This window comes from Pristiophorus japonicus, chromosome 1 (assembly GCF_044704955.1).
Source record: "Pristiophorus japonicus isolate sPriJap1 chromosome 1, sPriJap1.hap1, whole genome shotgun sequence".
In the NCBI taxonomy this organism is placed as follows: Eukaryota; Metazoa; Chordata; class Chondrichthyes; family Pristiophoridae; genus Pristiophorus; species Pristiophorus japonicus.
In genome coordinates this window covers 110,420,775-110,443,687 of record NC_091977.1, presented here as the reverse complement: position 1 = coordinate 110,443,687, position 22,913 = coordinate 110,420,775, and the positions used below count along the sequence as shown (strand labels likewise).

At 48.4% G+C, this 22,913-nt stretch overlaps 1 protein-coding gene and 1 pseudogene across 5 annotated transcripts in view; both read right to left on the bottom strand.

The window, feature by feature from the left end:
* Window positions 1-22,913, bottom strand: part of LOC139265471 (uncharacterized) — a 359,824-nt gene that overhangs the window by 159,693 nt on the left and 177,218 nt on the right. The window lies entirely within an intron of this gene.
* Window positions 3,795-4,175, bottom strand: LOC139229976 (adenosine 5'-monophosphoramidase HINT1 pseudogene; annotated as a pseudogene).

The window sequence follows — 22,913 nt, the reverse complement described above, 5'->3', positions numbered from 1 at the left end:
ACCCAGGGGCAAGACTGTGATACCACGGTCTATACCTTAGCTATAAAATGCACTTGTTCCACTACTGCAGAAACCAAACCGTGATGTAATTAATCCTATTTTTTTTTTCGTTCTTTCTTTCTGTACATGTATGCACATGCAGGTGTTGAGTGAGCCACACTCATGGTCTATGTATCGGGGGGGCAGGGAAATGGATGTATGTAGCCATGGACACATATGGATCACACCCAGAACCCACTCAACTCCCACTGCAACCTCAAACCGTCCACTGCTGACTATTTCCCAATGTTGTGGCAATAAGGACTTGGGGGTCAACAGGGAGAGAGCCAAGCCAAAGCATAGACAAGGTGCAAGGGCTTTGGGCACTCAAGTCTAGGGCCAGAGCACACAATGCAAAGGCCAGTGGCACAAGACTTAGGGGAGAGTGATGTTGTGTATGTATAATACAAGTATACTCCCTGTACACTCAATGTACAGTTACATAAGACTACTGGATGTACCTTCACACTGTATTCACTATGCTTGTACACCAGAGGGTGCAACTGGTGGAGATCTAGGGGTTACCTGTACACAACTGGTAACCAAGTATAAAAGGGAGCTCAAGATGCAGTACCCTCACTCAGGTGAAAGCACAGGAGATACAACAACTGGCCGACAGCCACAACATACGAGGATTCTTCACTGCAGTCAAGGCCACCTATGGTCCAAACTCCCAAGGCCCCAACCCACTCCTGGCAAAGAATGGGGAAACACTCATCAAGGACACCGAGGCTGTCAGGGCCCGTTGGAAGGAGCACTTTGAAGATCTCCTCAGTCGAGACTCTGCCTTTGACTTGAGTGTTCTCAACTCCATCCCGCAGCATGCAGCCCGCCACCACCTCAGTGAAACTCCAACACTGAAAGAAGTAGGCAAAGCCATAAAACATCTCAAGAACAACAAGCTTACGGGTGCGGATGGAATTCCTGCTGAAGCGCTAAAATATGGCGGAGAGGCGCTATTGGTGCGGATACATGACCTCATCGTTCTCATTTGGAGGGAGGAGAGCATGCCGGGGGATCTCAGAGATGCAGTGATCGTGTCCATTTTTAAAAAGAGGAACAAATCCGACTGCGGCAACTACAGGGGAATCTCCCTACTATCAACCAATGGGAAGGTTGTCGCTAGAGTTCTTCTCAACCGTCTTCTCCCTGTGACCAAGGAGCTCCTCCCGGAGTCACAGTGTGGATTTCGTCCCCGATGGGGAACAATGGACATGATCTTTGCAGCACGACAACTACAGGAAAAATGCAGGAAGCAGCGCCAGCCCTTGTACATGGCCTTTTTCGACCTTACAAAGGTCTTTGACACTGTCGACCGTGAGGGCTTATGGAGCGTTCTCCTCCGTTTTGGGTGCCCCCAAAAGTTTGTCAACGTCCTTCGCCTGCTCAACGACGACATGCAGGCTGTGATCCTTACCAGCGGTTCCATTACAGACCCATTCCACGTCCGAACCGGGGTCAAACAGGGTTGCGTCATCGCTCCAACCTCTTTTCAATCTTCCTCGCTGCCATGCTCCATCTCACTGTCAACAAACTCCCCACCGGAGTGGAACTAAACTACAGAACCAGTGGGAAGCTGTTTAACCTATGTCACCTCCAGGCCAGGTCTCAGACCACCCAAACCTCTGTCGTTGAACTGCAGTATGCAGACGATGCCTGCGTCTGCGCACATTCGGAGACTGAACTCCAGGATATAGTCGATGTATTCACCGAGGCATATGAAAGCATGGGCCTTATGCTTAACATCCGTAAGACAAAGGTCCTCCACCAGCCTGTCCTCGCCGCACAGCACTGCCCCCCAGTCATCAAGATCCACGGCGCGGCTCTCGACAACGTGGACCACTTTCCATACCTCGGGAGCCTCTTGTCAACAAAGGCAGACATTGATGCGAAGATTCAACATCATCTCCAGTGCGCCAGTGCAGCCTTCGGCCGCCTGAGGAAAAGAGTGTTCAAAGACCAAGCTCTCAAATCTACCACCAAGCTCATGGTCTACAGGGCTGTAGTAATTCCCGCCTTTCTATATGGGTCAGAGACATGGATGACTTAAAGAAGACACATCAAGTCGCTGGAAATATATCACCAACGATGTCTCCGCAAGATCCTGCAAATCCCTTGGGAGGACAGATGCACTAACATCAGTATCCTCGCCCAGTCTAACATCCTCAGCATTGAAGCATTGACCACACTCGATCAGCTTCGTTGGGCAGGCCACTTAGTTCGCATGCCAGACACGAGACTCCCTAAACAACTGCGATATATGGAGCTCCTTCATGGCAAATGAGCCAAAGGTGGGCAGCGGAAACGGTACAAGGCACCCTCAACGCCTCCCTGGTGAAGTGCGACATCACCACTGATGCCTGGGAGACCCTGGCTGAAGACCGCCCGAGGTGGAGAAAGTGCATCCGGAAGGGCGTTGAGCTCTTCGAATCTCAACGCTGCGAGCGTGAAGAGATCAGGCGCAGGTAGCTGAAGGAGCGTGTGGTAAATCAGTGCCACTCACCCCTTCCCCTGACGATTATCTGTCCCACCTGTGACAGGGTCTGTGGCTCTCGTGTTAGACTGCTCAGCCACCAAAGAACTCACTTTAGGAGTGGAAGCAAGTCTTCTTTGATTTCGAGGAACTGCCTATGACGACTCTCACTCAAGAGCTGTAATAAATGGACTAAGGTCACCACAGTTCAAGTACAATACCTTGCCTCGTGGAGTCATTACTAGAGTGCTTACAGACACAATAGTAGCAACTCAGAAACTTGCTGTAAAAGCCATCTATACCAGAAAATTTTGGTAGAGTCTTTCCCAACCGTCCCAGGCTGCAGTTATGCTTTTGTTCCTGAATTACTTTCTAAGTTTTCTGAGCTAATTTAGCTTAATTCAGTGCATATCAGAGGTGGGCAATTTTTTGGACTGGAGGGCCACTTAACAAGTTTTGGTGAGCTGTTGAAGGCTGCCCACCAATGTCCTGCACAGGCCGCTCAACGATTTTTAAATGGAAAAACCATGCATGTGAGGAAATTTGAATTCTCCCATTAAATGGGCCGCGCGGGAACATTGCTACACATATAATATGAATTATGTTATCAACAGCTACCATTAAAATTTGTTATGGCATTTTTTGTATAAAGAACCTTCCGTGTCATTTCCACACTTAATAAAAATAGCACATGCTAACGATCATGATACACGTTCAGCCAAAACTTGTCCTAGCCATTGATATTATAATGCCAGTATAAACAATCAGTGTTAAATAAATACATTTGAGATCATTAAAATGCTAATTAGTAAACACTAATCAGTTTTGCCTTCATTAGTTAGGTGGTAGTTAATAACTGGTTATAAGGATCACTGGGGATTGGGCTTGGGCTGGGACGGGGGGGATTGGCCTGCGCCCTCCCCGCTGTCGCACTCACCGCTCTCCACCGGTTTAGGTGCCGCTCTGCTGTCAGTAAAAGGCCCTCCCCGGGGGTGCCATGGCCCAATCCGCGACTCCCGGCCACCTTCTGTCCACTTCAGCCACTGGTCTCCGTATCTTCACCTTCTGTCTCTAAGGCTAGTTGTAATATTGACTCCCCTGCTTTTTTTTTTCCTTATGAACCGTATTAATTTTATAAGCTTTACAGTAATTGATACATTGAAAGAAAATAGTAATGGTGTTTTGAGATTGCTGCACCATTATTCTGCACGCAACATGTTGGGTTTATTTAAGAGACTGCATTAAGCGTTCCAAAGATCAAAAAACATTCTTCTTGTAGCAATTAACCTGGTGGCCAAAGCATTTGGCACCCACCACATACATGGAGGTGAATGTGGTAGACAGGCTGTCCACTGTCCAGGCCTTTGCTCAGAATGAGTCTGTAGCCATTTGTTACGCCTAACTTCGCTGCAGATGCTTTACCAACAAGCATCCACTGTCTCAGAAGCGCTGCATTGGAATCTTCTGCTTTGGAAAATTGGACAATAGGCATCTTGGGAACCACTGGGAAGTGCGTTGTAACTTGTGGTTCAAAATCAATACAATCGATATTACTTATCGTTTTTATACAGGAGCTCACGCAGGATTTCTTTAAAAATGATTTTACCAAAAAAGTGTTGCCGCTCACTTGAGCAGAGTCTGCCTTGGTAGTCTCCGCAGCCATGGCATGGATTAAGTTGTGCTTTGCCCGCAAACCCGGCCTCAGTGTCAATGGCGTCACGTGGGGCGGGGTCAAATGCAGCAGACGTTCAAAGATCGAAGCCAGGCCTTGACGGGCTGGATAGAATTCATTGGTGGACTGTATTTTGCCCAATTTTGGTGTATATATACTGTGTTAGCTTGGCTCAGTTAGTAACATTCTCACCCCTGAGTCAAGGGGCTGCGGCCTAGAAATTGTATAAGGCCCGAAAACGGGTATGGGATCTGCGATATGCCTGTACCTGTTCAAAGTGATGCAGGCAGCGTGCAAAATTCATGCCATCTGCTCATTTTAATGTTTGCAGTGCTGATCTCAGCATTAAATGCGCAGCTGATTGGCTTAGTGCTGAAGAGGGGGACCAATATCGGGTGCAGACCACTGACCCATAAATTTTGGCCGAGGCTCTTGGCACTAGTTAAAGGGCAGGTGCTTTGTTGCAGAAAAATGTCATTCTCATTGTGGACAGAGCCATGGCCCAACAGCCAAGGGAATGAGGAAGGAGATTATCCGATGCGGCACTGGAGGCCTTGGTCCTGGGGGTACAAAGACACCATCAGGTCCTCTACCCACAGGGCGGTAGGTGGCCTTCCAGGCTGAGCACCAGAAGGCTGTGGGAGGAGAACGTTCAAGCCGTCACTGTGACGAGTGTTGTCCCCAGGACCTGAATCCAGTGCCGCAAAAAGTATAATCACGTCACGAGTGGTCAAGGTGAGTGAATGCATCATCAAATGCCATGTCCCAACGTCGGCAACACAAGCCTCACACACTGCTCAATGCACCACAGCCCCATTATTCACCTACAAACAAACTCTACCAATCACGAGTCATACCTCACAATCATCGCTTCACTTCACCCTCACACATTTACCACTGCTGCAAGACTCACACCCACATCTCACACCTTGCACACGCTGCCAGCTATTCAACCATGATAGGCATATCACCAAACACATTGCACCACATTCACTTCCCTTTCTCTTGCAGGCAAGGCTGGCACAAAAGCACCAGGGGCAGCAGCAGAGGGGAAGCCAGACCTCTGAACCGGACTGAGCTGGAGGAAGCAGTTCTTGACATATTTGGAACATAAGAACATAAGAACATAAGAATTAGGAACAGGAGTAGGCCATCTAGCCCCTCAAACCTGCTCCGCCATTCAACAAGATCATGGCTGATCTGGCCGTGGACTCAACTCCACTTACCCGCCCGCTCCCCGTAACCCTTAATTCCCTTATTGGTTAAAAATCTATCTATCTGTGATTTGAATACATTCAATGAGCTAGCCTCAACTGCTTCCTTGGGCAGAGAATTCCACAGATTCACAACCCTCTGGGAGAAGAAATTTCTTCTCAACTCGGTTTTAAATTGGCTCCCCCGTTTTTGAGGCTGTGTCCCCTAGTTCTAGTCTCCCCGACCAGTGGAAACAACCTCTCTGCCTCTATCTTGTCGATCCCTTTCATTATTTTAAATGTTTCTATAAGATCACCCCTCATCCTTCTGAACTCCAACGAGTAAAGACCCAGTCTACTCAATCTATCATCATAAGATAACCCCCTCATCTCCGGAATCAGCCTAGTGAATCATCTCTGTACCCACTCCAAAGCTCGTATATCCTTCCTTAAGTAGGGGCAGTCACAGAATCTGTGGTGAGCGGGGAAATGGAATGCATCAGTGGTGATGACGGTATGCTTATACCTTATCCTCACATTCCACTTCCCCCTCATCTCACAATCTCTTCTCACTTACAAACTGCTGATGGTGTATGAATGGATATCTTGCATCCCCCCTTCTCACCACAACCCGACCATTGTGCCTTTCTCCTTTCAGATACCCAAGAACTCCAACCTGGCCAGCAAGTCCCCAAAGTGATGGAGGAGAAGCCACATCGGCACTGCATCTTAACACTCGAAAGCGCCAGCTCAGAAAATGGCACTGCGTGGACGTTAGAGGGTAGTATAGAGGTGAGATCTGCAAATGGTGAATCATCGGGCATGAATGGGCTGCATTAAGGATAGCTTGGGTGCCAGCTCCCTGGAGGATGCTTTTGCACACAAGTTCTGCTGCACAGGACCTCGATGGGGCCGCCTTCAGAAGAAGGGTGATGGGCATACACATGGAAATGCTGGGTGCAATGGCAAGCCTTCCAGAGAGCCTCTTGGCAATGTCAAGGAGCGTGGAGGAGTCCGGCTTCAACATTGCACAGGGCTTTGCACGGAGCTTGGAGCCCATGATTTCCAGGATGGAAATGATGGGCAACTCCATGAGAGACCTTGTGGACCCAATCATAGAAACATAGAAACATAGAAAATAGGTGCAGGAGCAGGCCATTCAGCCCTTCTAGCCTGCACCACCATTCAATGAGTTCATGGCTGAACATGAAACTTCAGTACCCCCTTCCTGCTTTCTCGCCATACCCCTTGATCCCCCAAGTAGTAAGGACTTCATCTAACTCCCTTTTGAATATATTTAGTGAATTGATAATACTGGGTGTGATGGGTGATGTTGCAGGGTCCATTGCAGCACAGGTGGAAGTGAACCAATGTCTCAGTGCTGCATTGGAAGTTCAGACTGCTGCCATCATTATGAGGGTAGAAGGGGACTTGCAGGGTCTCACAGCAGTTTAGCAATCTGACTCCTAACAGATTGCCTGGAATGCTGACCTGTTGTCCTCTTTCAGGATGACAGCATTCCTACTCCCACCACTGCTACTCCACCAGTGGCCTTGCTGGTGCCTGTCATCTAGCCAGCCCAGACTGCTGCCACCTGTGCCAAGCTGGCGCAGTGTACAGTAGGGCCTTGTAGGCCCAGAGCTGCTCATGGACATCCTGCAAGGCCATCTGCAGTCTCCCCCACTGAAAGTCAGCAGCCTTCCACCAGCCATGCTGCAGCCACTGGAGCACCGGAGTAGGAAAAGGTAGATGAAACACAGACACTAAGGGAATGCACACAGGTGATTAGTTGACTTTGTTGTTTTGATTTGCATTTGATAAATTTATAAATTATGTTTATAATTTTTGTTTTGTGGTGGCTTTCATTTCAGCTTTGTGCCCCGGTGGATGCTGTGATATTCTTTGGCAGAGAGGTGGTAAGGTGGGGAAGTGGTGAGCAACAGGGATCTTGGATTTCACTCACTGGAACCGGAGTTTGATGAGGTGCTCACGGACAGTCCGTCTGGTACAGGGTTCTGCTGTCTGCCTCCTCCCTTCCCGTTCCTTCTCCTCTTCCTCCCGAGGTGGTCGCAGGACTGCGTGTTCATGATGGAGAATGCAGGAGACCATCACAAAATGGGACACCCACTCCAGTGAGTACTGGAGGTTTCCTCCCGTGCGGTCAAGGCAGTGGAACTGTTGCTTCAGCACCCTGATGGTCTGCTCGACGACTTTCCTCATGGCAGCATGACTCTCATTATATGAGTGCTGGCTATGAGTGCTGGCTTGCGGAGAGGAGTCATCAGCCAGGTGTAGATAGCCCTTGTCGCTGTGCAGCCACCCTCAGGTTTGACGTGGTGGCTGGAAGATTGCTGGCACACCAGACTGGTACTGGATGAAAGCATCATGTCTGCTGCCAGGAGACTGGGCATTCACCATTATGATACGCTGGGCGTGGTTGCACAACAACTGCACATTAAGTGAGAGGTAGCCTTTGCAGATGGGGTACATCTGAGAATTGGTATACGGCCCGCAAAACCTCGTGTGTACAGTCGATGGTGCCCTTCACCATGAGGAAGCCCGATATCATGGTAAATCCACATACATGCTCTCCCCGCTTCTTTTCGTTCAGAGAGAAGCCAATGAAGTCCATTCTCCTGAGTACAGTCTCTGGGACCTCCCGGATGCAGTGATGGTTGGCGAACTGGGAGATATTAGCTATGTCACCTGTTCCAGACTGGAAAGATCCAGTGGCGAATAAAATTGAGGGCCACGATGACCTTGAGGGCCACTGGGAGAGCCGTCATCGCCCTGCTCTGAGGCTGTAGGTCTAGTTGCAGGAGGTGGCAGAGTTCTGTGACCACCTCTTTGGTGAAGCCGAGTATCCTAATACACTGCTCCTGGCTTAAGTGAAGGTAGGAGGTGCTCCCTGAAGAACCTAGGTCCTGCGAGCCCTCCTGCCCCTCCTCCTCCTTCCTCTGCGAGCACCTTGTCCTCCTCTTCCCTGCCTCCACTCCATCTCCATGTCATACTCGAGTGCGTGGGGGACTGCTAGTAGAGCCCCCATGACTGGGAGCAAGTAGTGTGAGCAAAACCCTTTAAATAAGAAGCAAGGTGTTCTCCACTTGCAGCAACACCCTGTCATCTCAGCAACTTTAAACAAATCTAGAAAGCTTCAAACAGTGCACAAACTTACGCAGAGCCAATGGAAATGAAAAAGCAAGTCAGCTGCTTGTTGATGATGTCTTTAAATAGCACTGTTGCGGAGTCTTTGCTGCTGCTTAACGCATGGTCAGCTGTTCGAGATTAGGAGAGGACGTTAAATGTAGCAGCACTGTCCAAAATGGGAGATTGTGCATCAAATTAGCGTAGCAGGTTCATTAATGTCACGATCTGCCACATCTAAATATCTGCAGCGAGTGCAAGTAACGGCAGCACTGCCGACCTGTCCAAAATGGCCAACACTAAAGTCTCCAATTTTGTGACCTGCAGGATAACATTCACTATGAACTTACACAGAGTTACATAGAAGTTACAGCACACAAACAGACCGTTCGGCCCAACCGGTCTCTGCTGATCTTCATGCTCCACATGAGCCTCCTCCTGCTCTATTTACTTCATCTGACCCTGTCAACATATTCTTGTATTCCTTTCTCTCTCATGTACTTCCCCTTAAATGCTATTTGCCTCAACCACTCCATGTAGTCGTGAGTTCCACATTGTCACGACTCTTTGAGTAAAGACATTTCTCCTGAAATCCTTATTGCATTTATTAGTGACTATCTTATATAAAATAACACATAATCTAGGATGATATTTCAGTACTGTAGTGAGTGAATGCTGCATTGTTGGAAGTGCTGTCTTTCACATGAGACGTTGGAGGGGAAATTCCGGTCGGAAGCTTCCTTCGGACGAACGCCTCCGACTCGAAAACATTTTGCGAAAATACCTGGTGATCACAGAGGTGCCTTTGATTCCGGTAGGAGGCCTTCATTCAATGTGCAGCATACGGGGAGATGACTTGCCTGCATGTATGGAAATGCTGGAGTCACGTAGGCCTGGACTACCAATCACTAAGTAGGACAGGTAGAGTGCCCAAAATCCAGAGTTCTAAAAACCGTAATTCTCCGAAAACTGGACATTATGCAGATTTGCAAGAGTCGTTTCCGGAATCTGGAAATATTTCCTGAAAACTGGAATTTAAAGCTGTACATACCTTTTTCCAAGCAGGAATCCCAAAAAATACGTCGCCCGGCGTGGCCTCGAGGTTGTCGGAATCAGACCGTTGGATATAATGCTCCGAAATTCAGAAATTCACAAATGTCGGCCCAAGGGTTTCCGGATTCGTGATGTCGGATTGTCTCCGAGATCTGGAAATACCCGAAAATCGTCCACAAGGTTTTCCGATTCGGGCCGTTGAATTTTCGGCTCCGAAATCCAGAAATACACGAAAGTCGGCCCAAGGTTTTCCGGATTCGGGACGTCGGATTTCTTCTTTGAAATCCGGAAATACCCACACTCGGCCCAGGGGTTTTTGGATTCGGGATGTCGGATTGCTCCTCCGAAATCCAGAAAAACCCAAAAAACGGAATGATCTCGATCTTGAGGTTTCCGCTTTCGGGACATTATACCTGTATTCTCATTGTTAAAAATGGGATCTTCATTTGTACGAGCTCCCATTACTATCAATGAGAAAACCCTTCTAAAACAAGAAACACAGCATAATAAATAAAAAAACACCTCACATATTTAAAATTAATTGAAATTAAATGTAATTAAATATTTTAGAAAAGCAATATATTTTTTGGATTTTTTTAAATGTGTTTTAATGTGTTTTAACATAAAAATGTATGATTAAATTTAATTTTTATATGTTTTAAAACTCTTACGCTGGCAACAGTAAGCGATACGCCTGCTTTTACCAGTTGTAAAAGTTTGAAGGACATTCGCTGGGCAAGAGATGGGCAAATAGCCCAATCTCTCCCACGCGGATGTCCTTCTCCCGGGGATGCAGAGGATCTGTCAAGAGAAATTTTGACAGATCAGAAAAGCCGGTTTTCAGTGCATGTGCATCTCGCCCCGAAAACCGGCTTTTGCGAGGTCTTGTCGGGTCCGTGCGCACTTCGTACAGACCCGGCAAGGCCGGAATTTCTGGCATGTTAAATTGAGGCCTCATTTTTCTGCTCAGGTAGATGTAAAAGAGCAGAGTGTTCTGGCCAACATTCCTCCCTCAACCAACACCAACAAACCACATTAACAGGTCATTTGTTTTTTGTAGGGCCTTGTTATGCAGAATTTAGCTACTGCATTTGCCTACATACTTTGGGCTGGATTTTCAGCTTTCCTGATTTCGGGACGCTAAGCGCAGCGGGGTGGTAAAGATACCGCCTGAAAATAGTTTGCGTCCTCAACTGGAAAAATTGGCAAAAAATTAGGATCCATGATCGTGGGCATTAATCATCATCATAGGCAGTCCCTCGAGATCGATGTGAGCACTTAGGTGACTGAGCAGTCCAATACGGGAATTAGTCTCTGTCATAGGTGGGACAGACAATTGTTGAAGGAAAGGTGGGTGGGGAGTCTGGTTTGCTGCACACTTTTTCCGCTGCCTGCTTGTTTTCTGCATGCTCTTGGCGATGAGACGCGAGGTGCTCAGCACCCTCCGGGATGCTCTTCCTCGACTTAGGGCGGTCTTTGGTCAGGGACTCCCAGGTATTGGTGGGGATGTTGCATTTTATCAAGGCGGCTTTGAGGGTGTCCTTGTAACGTTTCCTCTGTCCACCTGGGGCTCGCTTACCGTGTAGCAGTTCCAAGTAGAGCACTTGCTTTAGGAATCTTGTGTCAGGCATGTGAACAATGTGGCCCACCCAACGAAGCTGGTCGAGTGTGGTCAGTGCTTCGATTCTGGGGATGTTGGCCTGATCGAGAACACTGACGTTGATGAGTCTGTCTTCCCAGGGGATTTGCAGGATCTTGCAGAGACATCATTGGTGGTATTTCTTCAGCAATTTGAGGTGTCTACTGTATATGGATCACGTCTCTGAGCCGTACAGGAGGGGGGTATCTCTCAGCCCTGTAGACCATGAGCTTGGTGCCAGATTTGAAGGCCTGATTTTCGAAAACTCTCTTCCTCAGGTGGCAGAAGGCTTCGCTGGCGCACTGGAGGCGATGTCTGCCCTTGCTGATAATAGGCTCCTAAGGTAAGGAAAGTGGTCCACGTTGCCCAGGGCCGCGCCGTGGATCTTGATGACTGGGGGGCAGTGCTGTGTGACGGGGTCAGGTTGGTGGAAGACCTTTGTCTTACGGATGTTTAGTGTAAGGCCCATGCTTTCGTATGCCTCAGTGAAGATGTTGACTATGACTTGGAGTTCAGTCTCTGAATGTGTGCAGACGTAAGTGTCGTCCGCGTACTGTAGCTCGAAGACAGAGGATGGGATGGTCTTGGACCTGGCCTGGAGACGACGAAGGTTGAACAAGTTCCCACTGGTTCTGTAATTTGGTTCCACTCCAGTGTAAGTTGGAGCATTGCAGCGAGGAAGATCGAGAAGAAGGTTGGCGCGATGACGCAGCCCTGCTTGACCTCAGTCCGGACGTGGATTGGGTCTGTGGTGGATCCATTGGTCAGGATCACGGCTTGCATGTCATCGTGGAACAGGCGGAGCATGGTGACAAACTTTTGGGGGCAGCCGAAACGGAGGAGGATGCTCGATAGTCCCTCGCGGTTAACAGTGTCGAAGGCCTTTGTAAGGTCAAAGAAGGCCATGTACAAGGGTTGGTGTTGTTCCCTGCATTTCTCTTGTAGTTGTCGCGCCGTAAAGATCATATCCGTTGTGCCCCGTAGTGGACGGAATCCGCACTGTGATTCTGGGAGGAGCTCCTCAGCCACAGGGAGAAGACGGTTGAGGTGGATTCTAGCGATGACCTTCCCGGTGGCTGATAACAGGGAGATTCCTCTGTAGTTGCCGCAGTCGGACTTGTCCCCTTTTTAAAAAATGGTCACGATTATGGCATCTCTGAGATCTCCCGGCATGCTCTCCTCCTTCCAAATGAGAGAGATGAGGTCATGCATTCGTGCCAATAGTGCCTCTCCACCATACTTTATTGCCTTAGCGGGGATTCCATCCGCTCCCGTTGCCTTGTTGTTCTTGAGCTGATGGATGGTCTTTTCTACCTCATGCAGAGCTGGGGCTTTGCTGAGATGGTGGCGGGTAGCATGCTGCGGGATGGAGTCGAGGACACTCGAGTCAAAGGCAGAATCTCGGTTAAGGAGATCTTTGAAGTGCTCTTTCCAGTGGGTCCTGACTGCCTCGGTGTCCTTGATGATTCTCTCCCTGTTCTTGGCCAGCAGTGGGTTGGGGCCTTGGGTGCTTGGGCCGTAGATGGACTTGACTGCGGTGCAGAATCCTTGCACATTATGGCTGTTGGCCAGCTGCTAAATCTCCTGTGCTTTCTCCACCCACCATCTATTCTTTAGGTTGCAGGTTTTTTGTTGAACCTCGGCTTTAAACCATCTGTAAAGCTGCTTTGCTGCTCCCGAGTTGGGTTGTTGTTTTAGGTTCAGAAATGCCCTGCGCTTGCGATTTATGACCTAAATCAGGCATTACATAACGGACTTTGTGTGCCTGAGCCGAAAATCACAGTGGTAAAAGAGGCAGCCATTTTGCTCGTGCGCAGTTGGAGTTATTTTTCCCGGGCCAGACGTTATTTCAGGGTGCAGCAGCTTCCTGCGTGCCTGCGCAGATGACCTGCCCAACTTCTGGCACCTCTGCAGAGATGGAGCAGCTGGAAGGCTGGCAGCATGCCAGCCGATTTTCAAATGAGGCTGCTGAGGTCTTAGTCCAGGCAGTGGAGAGGAGGTGGTCCTCATTTCATCTGGCTGGGGGAGTGAGATCACTGCCAGCTATATCTAAACAAATTTGGAGATAAATTGCCCAGGAGGTGTCTGCAACAGACATGGTTCCCAGAACTGGGACACAATGCCGCAAAATGTTCAACAGGGTGAGTACCATTCACATTTATTTATGGCTGCTATCCTTCCAACATCAATGTCAAACACGATGTGAAGTCTTTCATGTATATGGCCATTCTCAAAGTCTTGCAGCCTGTGGGGTGGGTTTTACAATGCATCAGGATGCTGAAGGATGACTTCTCTAGCCATTGCCTCTTAATGAAAGATGCACATACCCTCTTGTTCCCTAATCACTGAGAACTTTCCTTGCAATACATTACCACTGCTGATATGGGTTTCATAAATATTTCCTGCAGCTCCTATGTTACCTCCCTTTCATCTCCAACCAATCACTCACAAAGCTCATACAACATCCACACAGATTGAAGTGAAGTCATTAGAAGATCCACACAGTCTCACCTATTGAAGAATGGTAGGCATATATGGCACAAGGAGATGTACTCTTTCTGAACCCTTCCTATTTTTCTCTATGAAGTCGAAGCATTCATACAACTGGCATGAGCAGCTGCACAGAGGCAGGGTCTGCCTCAATCCTAGACTTGACGGATGTCGAGGAACGGGTGTTTGCACTCATTGGAGCACCAGCTCGGGCAGCTACCAGGTGCGATGCTGAGCCCCCTTTGGGTAGTGAGGGTATGTAAATGGATTGTGTGACTGAAGTGACTTCAATGAGACATATTATGAAGTGGGGGGGTGCCTTCAAATGTACATGTGCAGTGTCACCTTCCTGCTATACCCTGCCCCCGACCCTGCTGCTAACCACACATCCGTTTTTTGTGCTTGCAGAACAGCCACAATCACGCCAGCCTTCCCGGGACGCATCTACATCTGGCCATGGGGGAGATGACGAGGCTTGCGAAGACACAGAGCCCACGAGTTGGCTCCTTGGAATAGACCACTTCTGGGGGCGAGGCCAATTCCAGGGGTTTGGGAAGTCGGAGGCTTCTGGCCCCTGTCGCCTACAGCACCGCAGTGAGAAAGGGCAATCTCACAGGCCAGCTCTCTGGAGGGTGAGTCAGCAAAGTTGGTCTGCTCAACAACAGGCAGACATAGAACTGGACTTAGTGGAAATGTCCAGAGAAAACACAGGCAGTTACCGTGAGCTCATGGCTGTATTGGGATGGATCCCAGAAAGCATCGATAAACTTTCTGCAACTGTTGCGAAGGCAGCGTCACTAATAGTCGGTGTGACTCAGGACTCCAGCGAGGCCATTATTGCCCACTTACAGAGACTGGTGGCCTCCAGCAGCGACAGTGGAGTTCCAGAGTGTGTGGCGCATGCCCTTGATCACGTCGCAGTATCGATCGAATCGCAGACACAAACTACACTGCAGCTTGGTGATGTGATGCAGTCGATGACTGGGGCCAACCTCTCTGTATTCCCCACTGTTCAACGGAGAAGGGACGGTGCCGAAGCAGACCGGCAAGTTGTGAAGACACATCGTGCTCTGGATGCTGAGGCACAGCCCTGTCGGAGAGTCAGTAGCTCCCAGGAAATGGAACGTGCTGTCCTTCCTCAGGAAGACAGCATTCCGGCTCCCACCACTGACTCTCCAGCCATGCACCATACACGGTTGACATCGAGCCACCAGTGACTGATCCCACCGATGGTGAGTAGCCGGGCCTTCCAGGCCAAGAGCTGGTCCAGGGCATGGTCATACATTGTCTGCATTGTCTGCCCCCCACCGCCCCCCCAACACAGCAGCCCACTAGCAGCCTTGCTGTAGGCACTGAGGCCTCATTGAGGAGGAGCAACAGGCATGGGAGGGGGATGAAGGGAAGTGGGGGGAAATGTCAGTGCAAGTCCCATTAAGGGGTGGCACAACCTTGTGCAGATGCATTGGTATATAATGATGACAACTGTAAATAGTTGTTTTTGATAAATGAACTTGTTCACTGACTTGCTGCAGAACACTGTTTATTGTTTGGTTTGTGGTTTTATGGATTGATTGTATTGTTTGATGTTGTTGGGGGGTATTGTTTATTACTAGTTTTTATAACAATGTTACTTTGACCCTTTGCCATTGGTGTCATGTGTCTCATTCCAAAGTTCACTGTAGAATAGCCTTTAAGATGGCACAGAGTCGCGAGTCTTAGCTGTATCCCCAGCTTCCTCCATTCAACCATTATGAGCTAGCGACATGCGCTCTTGCTCCCGTAGCATCTCCACACTGCCTCCCCCATGGATGGGGTGGCTGTGCAATCGGTGCATCGCCAGGCTCCTCTTCATCGTCCTCCTCCTCCTGAGGTGGTCCTGCAATCCCCATTGGCAATGTCTGGCCCCTCATGATGGCTAATTGTGTAGCAGGCAGCACACCACAATGAATTCGGAGACCTGTTGAGGGGAGTATTGCAGGCTGCCTCCAGAGTGGTCCAGGCATCGGAAGCGCTGCTTAAGCACCCCAATTGTCTGTGTGATGATGTTGCGGGTGGCTGCATGGCTGTCGTTGTAACGCTGCTCGGCTTCTGTGGATTGCGGAGGGGGCTCATGAGCCAGGTGGCCAGGCCGTGACCTTTGTCCCCGATCAGCCAGCCATGCCCTTGCCATTGTTGCTGAAACATTCATGAGAAACTGCTCTCATTCAAGATGAAAGCATCATGTGCGCTCACTGAATAGCAGCATTCACTGCCAGGATGTGCTGCGTGTGGTCGCACACCAGCTGAACATTTTGGGAGTGGTATCCCTTTCGGTTTCTGAAGACCCATGTGTTGTTGAATAGTGCTTGCACGGTGACGTTTGTGCAGTCAATGGCACCCTGAACCCTCAGGAAGTCTGCAATTCTGCCAAACCCTGGAACCCTCTCATTCTGGCTGTCCCTACTCGTTGGGAACTTTATGAAGTCCATTCTGCGGGCGTACAGAGGCTTTGTTACATGCCGAATGCAGCGATATGCAGCGTGTTGAGAGATGTTGCATATGTCTCGTGCTGCTGCTGCTGGAAGGAGTCGGAGGCATACAAAGCCATCGCCACAGTCACCTCTACTGCGATGGGCAGTGCAGTCCTGCTGGCGATGGAAGGCTGTACATTTGCCTGTAGGAGATGGCATATCTCTGTTAACACTTCCTTTCAGAAGCTAGGCCTTCTCACGCACGCCTCAGAGAGCTAGAGGAATGAGCGATGGTCCCTGTAAACCCATGGGGGAGTAAGAACATAAGAACATAAGAAATAGGAACAGGAGTAGGCCGTATGGCCCCTCGAGACTGCTCTGCCATTCAATAAGATCATGGCTGATTTGATCATGGACTCAGCTCCACTTCCCTGCCCGCTCCCCATAACCCCTTATCCCCTTATCGATTAAGAAACTGTCTATTTCTGTCTTAAATGTATTCAATGTCCCAGCTTCCACAGCTCTCTGAGGCAGCGAATTCCACAGATTCACAACCGTCTGAGAGAAGAAATTAATTCTCATCTCTGTTTCAAATGGGCGGCCCCTTATTCTAAGATTGTGCCCTCTAGTTCGAGTCTGCCCCATCAGTGGAAACATCCTCTCTGCATCCACCCTGTCAAGCCCCCTCATAATCTTATTCTCGATAAGATCACCTTTCATTCTTTGAATTCCAATGAGTAGAGGCCCAACCTAGTCAACCTTTCCTCATAAGTCAACCCCCTCATCCCCGGAATCAACCTAGTGAACCTTCTCTGAACTGCCATCAAAGCAAGTTCATCCTTTTGTAAATATGGAAACCAAAACTGCACGCAGTATTCCAGATGTGGCCTCACTAATACCTTATATAGCTATAGTAAGACTTCCCTGCTTTATACTCCATCCCTTTTGAAATAAAGGCCAAGATACCATTGGCCTTACTGATCACTTGCTGTACCTGCAAACTATCCTTTTGTGTTTCATGCACAAGTACACCCAGGTCCCGCTGTACTGCGGCACTTTGCAATCTTTCTCCATTTAAATAATAACTTGCTCTTTGATTTTTTTCCTGCCAAAGTGCATGACCTCACACTTTCCAACATTATACTCCATCTGCCCAATTTTTGCCCACTCACTTAGCCTGTCTATGTCCTTTTGCAGATTTTTTGTGTCCTCCTCACTCAATGCTTTTCCACCCATCTTTGTATCGTCAGCAAACTTGGCTACGTTACACTCAGTCCCTTCTTCCAAGTCTTTAATATAGATTGTAAATAGTTGGGGTCCCAGCACTGATCCCTGCACCACCCCACTAGTTACTGGTTGCCAACCAGAGAATGAACCATTTATCCCGACTCTCTGTTTTCTGTTAGTTAGCCAATCCTCTATCCAAGTTAATATATTACACCCAACCCCTTGAACTTTTATCTTGTGCAGTAACCTTTTATGTGGCACCTTGTCAAATGCCTTCTGGAAGTCCAAATACACCACATCCACTGGTACCGCTTTATCCATCCTGTTCATTACATCCTCAAAGAATTCCAGCAAATTTGTCAAACATGACTTCCCCGTTTCGTTCCCGCGGGGAGGGGGGAAGGAGACAGTGAGAAGGCTGCAAGTGCTGATGTGCTGATGGCAATGTGCTTTTATTAAAAAATGTTCAAAAATTAAACAGCTACAAAGAACTACAAAAATGGCCGAGTGCCAATGTTTTTTTCACACTGAGCATGCGCGAACGCTCCAACGCGCACGCGCAGCGTTGCCGGCAGGAAAAAAACTAATTTAAATAGTACCCGCCCCCTCCCACTTATAAAATCGGCGCGAGTGTAGGCTCTGCCCCCCTGGGCGACGCTCCAGGCAGACAAGGAGCTGCAGAACGCTCCAGAATTGCGAGGTTTTTTTTAGGCGCCGTTTTAGGCATGAAAAACAGGCACCCAACTCGGAGGGGCGCCCATTTTTTATCGTGTGGAAACTTGGGCCCCATATTTCTGCTTTTCCCCATACCCCTTGATGCCTTTTGTTTCGAGAAATCTATCTATTTCCCTCAAATGTATTCAGTGACTTGGCCTTCACAGCTTCTGTGGTAGAGAATTCCACAGCTTCACCACCCTCTGAGTGAAAACATTTCTCCTCATCTCAGTCCTAAATTTCCTACCCCATATCCTGAGACTGTGACCCCTTGTTCTAGACTTTCCAGCCAGGGGAAACATCCTCCTGCATCTAGTCTATCCAGCCCAGTCAGAATTTTATACGTTTCAATGAGATCCCCTCTCAGTCTTCTAAACTCTAGTGAATACAGACCTAGTCCCGGAGTCGCAGTGCGGATTTCGTCCCCTACGGTGCACAAAGGACATGATTTTTGCAGCGCGATAGCTACAGGAAAAATGCAGGGAACAGCGCCATCCCTTATACATGGCCTTCTTCAACCTTACAAAGGCCTTTGACAATGTCAACTGCGAGGGTCTATGGAGCGTCCTCCTCAGTTTCGGATGCCCCAAAAGTTCGTCACCATCTTCCACCTGCTCCATGACAACATGCAGGCTGTGATGCTTACCAACGGGTCCATTACAGACCTAATCCATGACCGGACCGGGGTCAAACAGGGCTGCGTCATCGCCCCAAATCCTCTTCTCAATCTTCCTCGCTGTCATGCTCCACCTCACAATCAACAAGCTCCCCGCTGGAGTGGAACTAAACTACAGAACCAGTGGGAACCTGTTCAACCTTCGCTGTCTCCAGGCCAGGTCCAAGACCACCACAACCTCTGTCATCTAGCTACAGTATGCGGACGATACCTGCATCTGTGCACATACAGAGGCTGAACTCCAGGACATAGTCGACGTATTTACTGAGGCGTACGAAAGCATAGGCCTTACGCTAAACATCAGTAAGACAAAGGTCCTCCACCAGCCTGTCCTCACCGTACAGCACTGCCCCCAGTCATCAAGATTCACGGCGTGGCCCTGGACAACATGGACCATTTCCCATACCTCAGGAGTCTCTTATCAACAAGAGCAGGCATTGACCACGAGATTCAAGATCGCCTCCAGTGCGCCAGTGCAGACTTCGGCCGCCTAAGGAAAAGAGTATTTGAAGACCAGGCCCTCAAACTGCCACCAAGTTCATGGTTTACAGGGCTGTAGTAAAACCCGCCTTCCTGTATGGCTCAGAGGCATGGACCATGTACAGTAGACACCTCAAGTCACTGGAGAAATACCACCAACGATGTCTCTGCAAGATCCTGCAAATCCCCTGGGAGGACAGATGCACCAACATTAGCATCCTCATCCAGGCCAACACTCCCAGCATTGAAGCACTGGCCACACTTGATCAGCTCCGCTGGGCAGGCCACATTGTTTGCATGCCTGACACAAGACTCCCAAAGCAAGAGCTCTACTCGGAACTCCTTCACAGCAAACGAGCCAAAGGTGGGCTGAGGAAATGATACAAGGACACCCTCAAAGCCTCCCTGATAAAGTGCAATATCCCCAATGACACCCGGGAGTCCCTGGCCAAAGACCGCCCTAAGTGGAGGAAGTGCATCCAGGAGGGCGCTGAGCACACTGAGTCTCATCGCCGAGAGCATGCAGAAAACAAGCGCAGGCAGCAGAAAGTGTGTGCGGAAAACCAGTCCCACCCAACCCTTCCCTCAACGACTATCTGTCCCACCTGTGACAGAGTCTGTGGTTCTCATATTGGACTGTTCAGCCACCTAAGAACTAATTTTAGGAGTGGAAGCAAGTTTTCCTCAATTCCAAGGGACTGCCTATGATGATGATGAGTCGACCCAATATCTCCTCATATGACAGTCCTGCCATCCCAGGAATCAGTCTGGTGAACCTTCGCTGTACTCCCTCTATGGCAAGTATATCCTTTCTTAGGTAAGGAGACCAAAACTGCACACCCCAGGTGTGGTCTCACCAACGCCCTGTTTAACTGTAGTAAGACATCGTTGCTCCTGTTCTCAAATCCTCTTGCAATGAAGACCAACATACCAATTGCCTTCCTAACTGCTTGCTGCACCTGCATGTTTGCTTTCAATGACTGGTGTACAAGGACACCCAAGTCCCTCTGTACATCGACACTTCCCAAGCCATCACCATCTAAATAATACTTTGTTCTTATGTTTTTCTACCAAAGTGGATAACTTCACATTTATCCACATTATACTGCATCTGCCATGTGTTTTCGCACTCACTCAACCTATCTAAATCGCCTTGCTGCGTCTTTGTATCTTCCTCACAACTCACAATCCCACCTAGTCAGCAAACTTGGAAATATTACATTTGGTTTCTTCAACCAAATCATTCATATATATTGTGAATAGCCGGGGGGCCCAAGCACTGATCCCTGTGGTACCCTATTAGTCACTGCCCGCCACCCCGAAAAAGACTATTTATTCCTACTCTCTGTTTCCTGTCAGTTAATCAATATTCAATCCACGCCAATACATTACCCCCAATCCTATGTGCTTTAATTTTGCACACTAACCTCTCATGTGGTACTTTATCAAAGGCCTTCTGAAAATCCAAATACACTACATCCACTGGTTCTCCCTTAACTATTCTGTCAGTTACATCCTCAAAAAACTCCAGTAGGTTTGTTAAACATGGAAACATAGAAACATAGAAACATAGAAAATAGGTGCAGGAGTAGGCCATTCGGGCCTTCGAGCCTGCATCACCATTCAATAAGATCATGGCAGATCATTCACCTCAATACCCCTTTCCTGCTTTCTCTCCATACTCCTTGATCCCTTTAGCAGTAGGGGCCATATCGAACTCCCTCTTGAATATATCCAATGAACTGGCATCAACAACTCTCTGCGGTAGGGAATTCCACAGGTTAACAACTCTCTGAGTGAAGAAGTTTCTCCTCATCTCAGTCCTAAATGGCTAACCCCTTATCCTTAGGCTATGTCCACTGGTTCTGGACTTCCCCAACATCGGGAACATTCTTCCTGCATCTAACCTGTCCAGGCCCGTCAGAATTTTATACGTTTCTATGAGATCCCGTCTCATCCTTCTAAACTCCAGTGAATACAGGCCCAGTCGATCCAGTCTCTCCTCATATGTCAGTCCTGCCATCCCGGGAATCAGTCTGGTGAACGTTCGCTGCACTCCCTCAATAGCAAGAACGTCCTTCCTCAGATTAAGAGACCAAAACTGAACACAATATTCTAGGTGAGGCCTCACCAAGGCCCTGTACAACTCCAGTAAGACCTCCCTTCCCCTATACTCAAATCCCCTAGCTATGAAGGCCAACATACCATTTGCCTTCTTCACCGCCTGCTGTACCTGCATGCCAACTTTCAATGACTGATGTATCATGACACCCAGGTCTCATTGCACCTCCCCTTTTCCTAATCTGCCGCCATTCAGATAATATTCTGCCTTCGTGCTTTTGCCACCAAAGTGGATAACCTCACATTTATCCACATTATAATGCATCTGCCATGCATTTGCCCACTCACCTAACCTGTCCAAGTCACCCTGCAGCCTCTTAGCATCCTCCTCACAGCTCACAACGTCACCCAGCTTAGTGTCATCTGCAAACTTGGAGATATTACTCAATTCCTTCATCTAAATCATTAATGTATATTGTAAATAGCTGGGGTCCCAGCACTGAGCCCTGCGGCACCCCACTCGTCACTGCATGCCATTCTGAAAAGGACCCGTTTATCCCGACTCTCTGCTTCTTGTCTGACAACCAGTTCTCTATCCACGTCAGTACATTACCCCCAATACCATGTGCTTTAATTTTGCACACCAATCTCTTGTGTGGGACCTTGTCAAAAGCCTTTTGAAAGTCCAAATAAACCACATCCACTGGTTCTCCCTTGTCCACTCTACTAGTTACATCCTCAAAAAACTCCAGAAGATTTGTCAAACATGATTTTCCTTTCATAAATCCATGCTGATTTGGACCGATCCTGTCACTGCTTTGCAAATGCGCTGCTATTTCATTTTTAATAATTGATTCCAACATTTTCCCCACTATTGATGTCAGGCTAACCGGTTTTCTCTCTCCCTCCTTTCTTAAAAAGTGGTGTTACATTAGCTACCCTCCAACCCATAGGAACGATGCAGAGTCGATTGACTGTTGGAAAATGATCACCAATGCATCCATTATTTCTAGGGCTACTTCCTTAAGTACTCTGACACACAGACTATCAGGCCCGGGGGATTTATCGGCCTTCAATCCCATCAATTTCCCTAACACAATTTCCCGCCTAATAAGGATTTTCTTTAGTTGCTCCTTCTCACTAGACCCTCGGTCCCCCTGTATTTCCAGAAGGTTATTTGTGTCTTCCTTCGTGAAGACAGAACCAAAGTATTTGTTTAACTGGTCTGCCATTTCTTTGTTCCCCATTATAAATTCACCTGAAACTGATTGCAAGGGACCTTTTTCTTTTTCTCTTCACATAGCTATAGAAGCTTTTGCAGTCAGTTTTTATGTTCCCAGCAAGCTTCCTCTCATACTCTTTTTCCCCCTCCTAATTAAACCCTTTGTCCTCCTCTGCTGTTATAAAATCCTTCCAGTCTTCAGATTTGCTGCTTTTTCTGGCCAATTTATATGCCTCTTCCTTGGATTTAACACTATCCTTAATTTCCCTTGTTAGCCACGGTTGAGCCATCTTCCCCGTTTTATTTTTACTCCAGATAGGGATGTACAATTGTTGAAGTTCATCCATGTGATCTTTAAATGTTTGCCATTGCCTATCCAC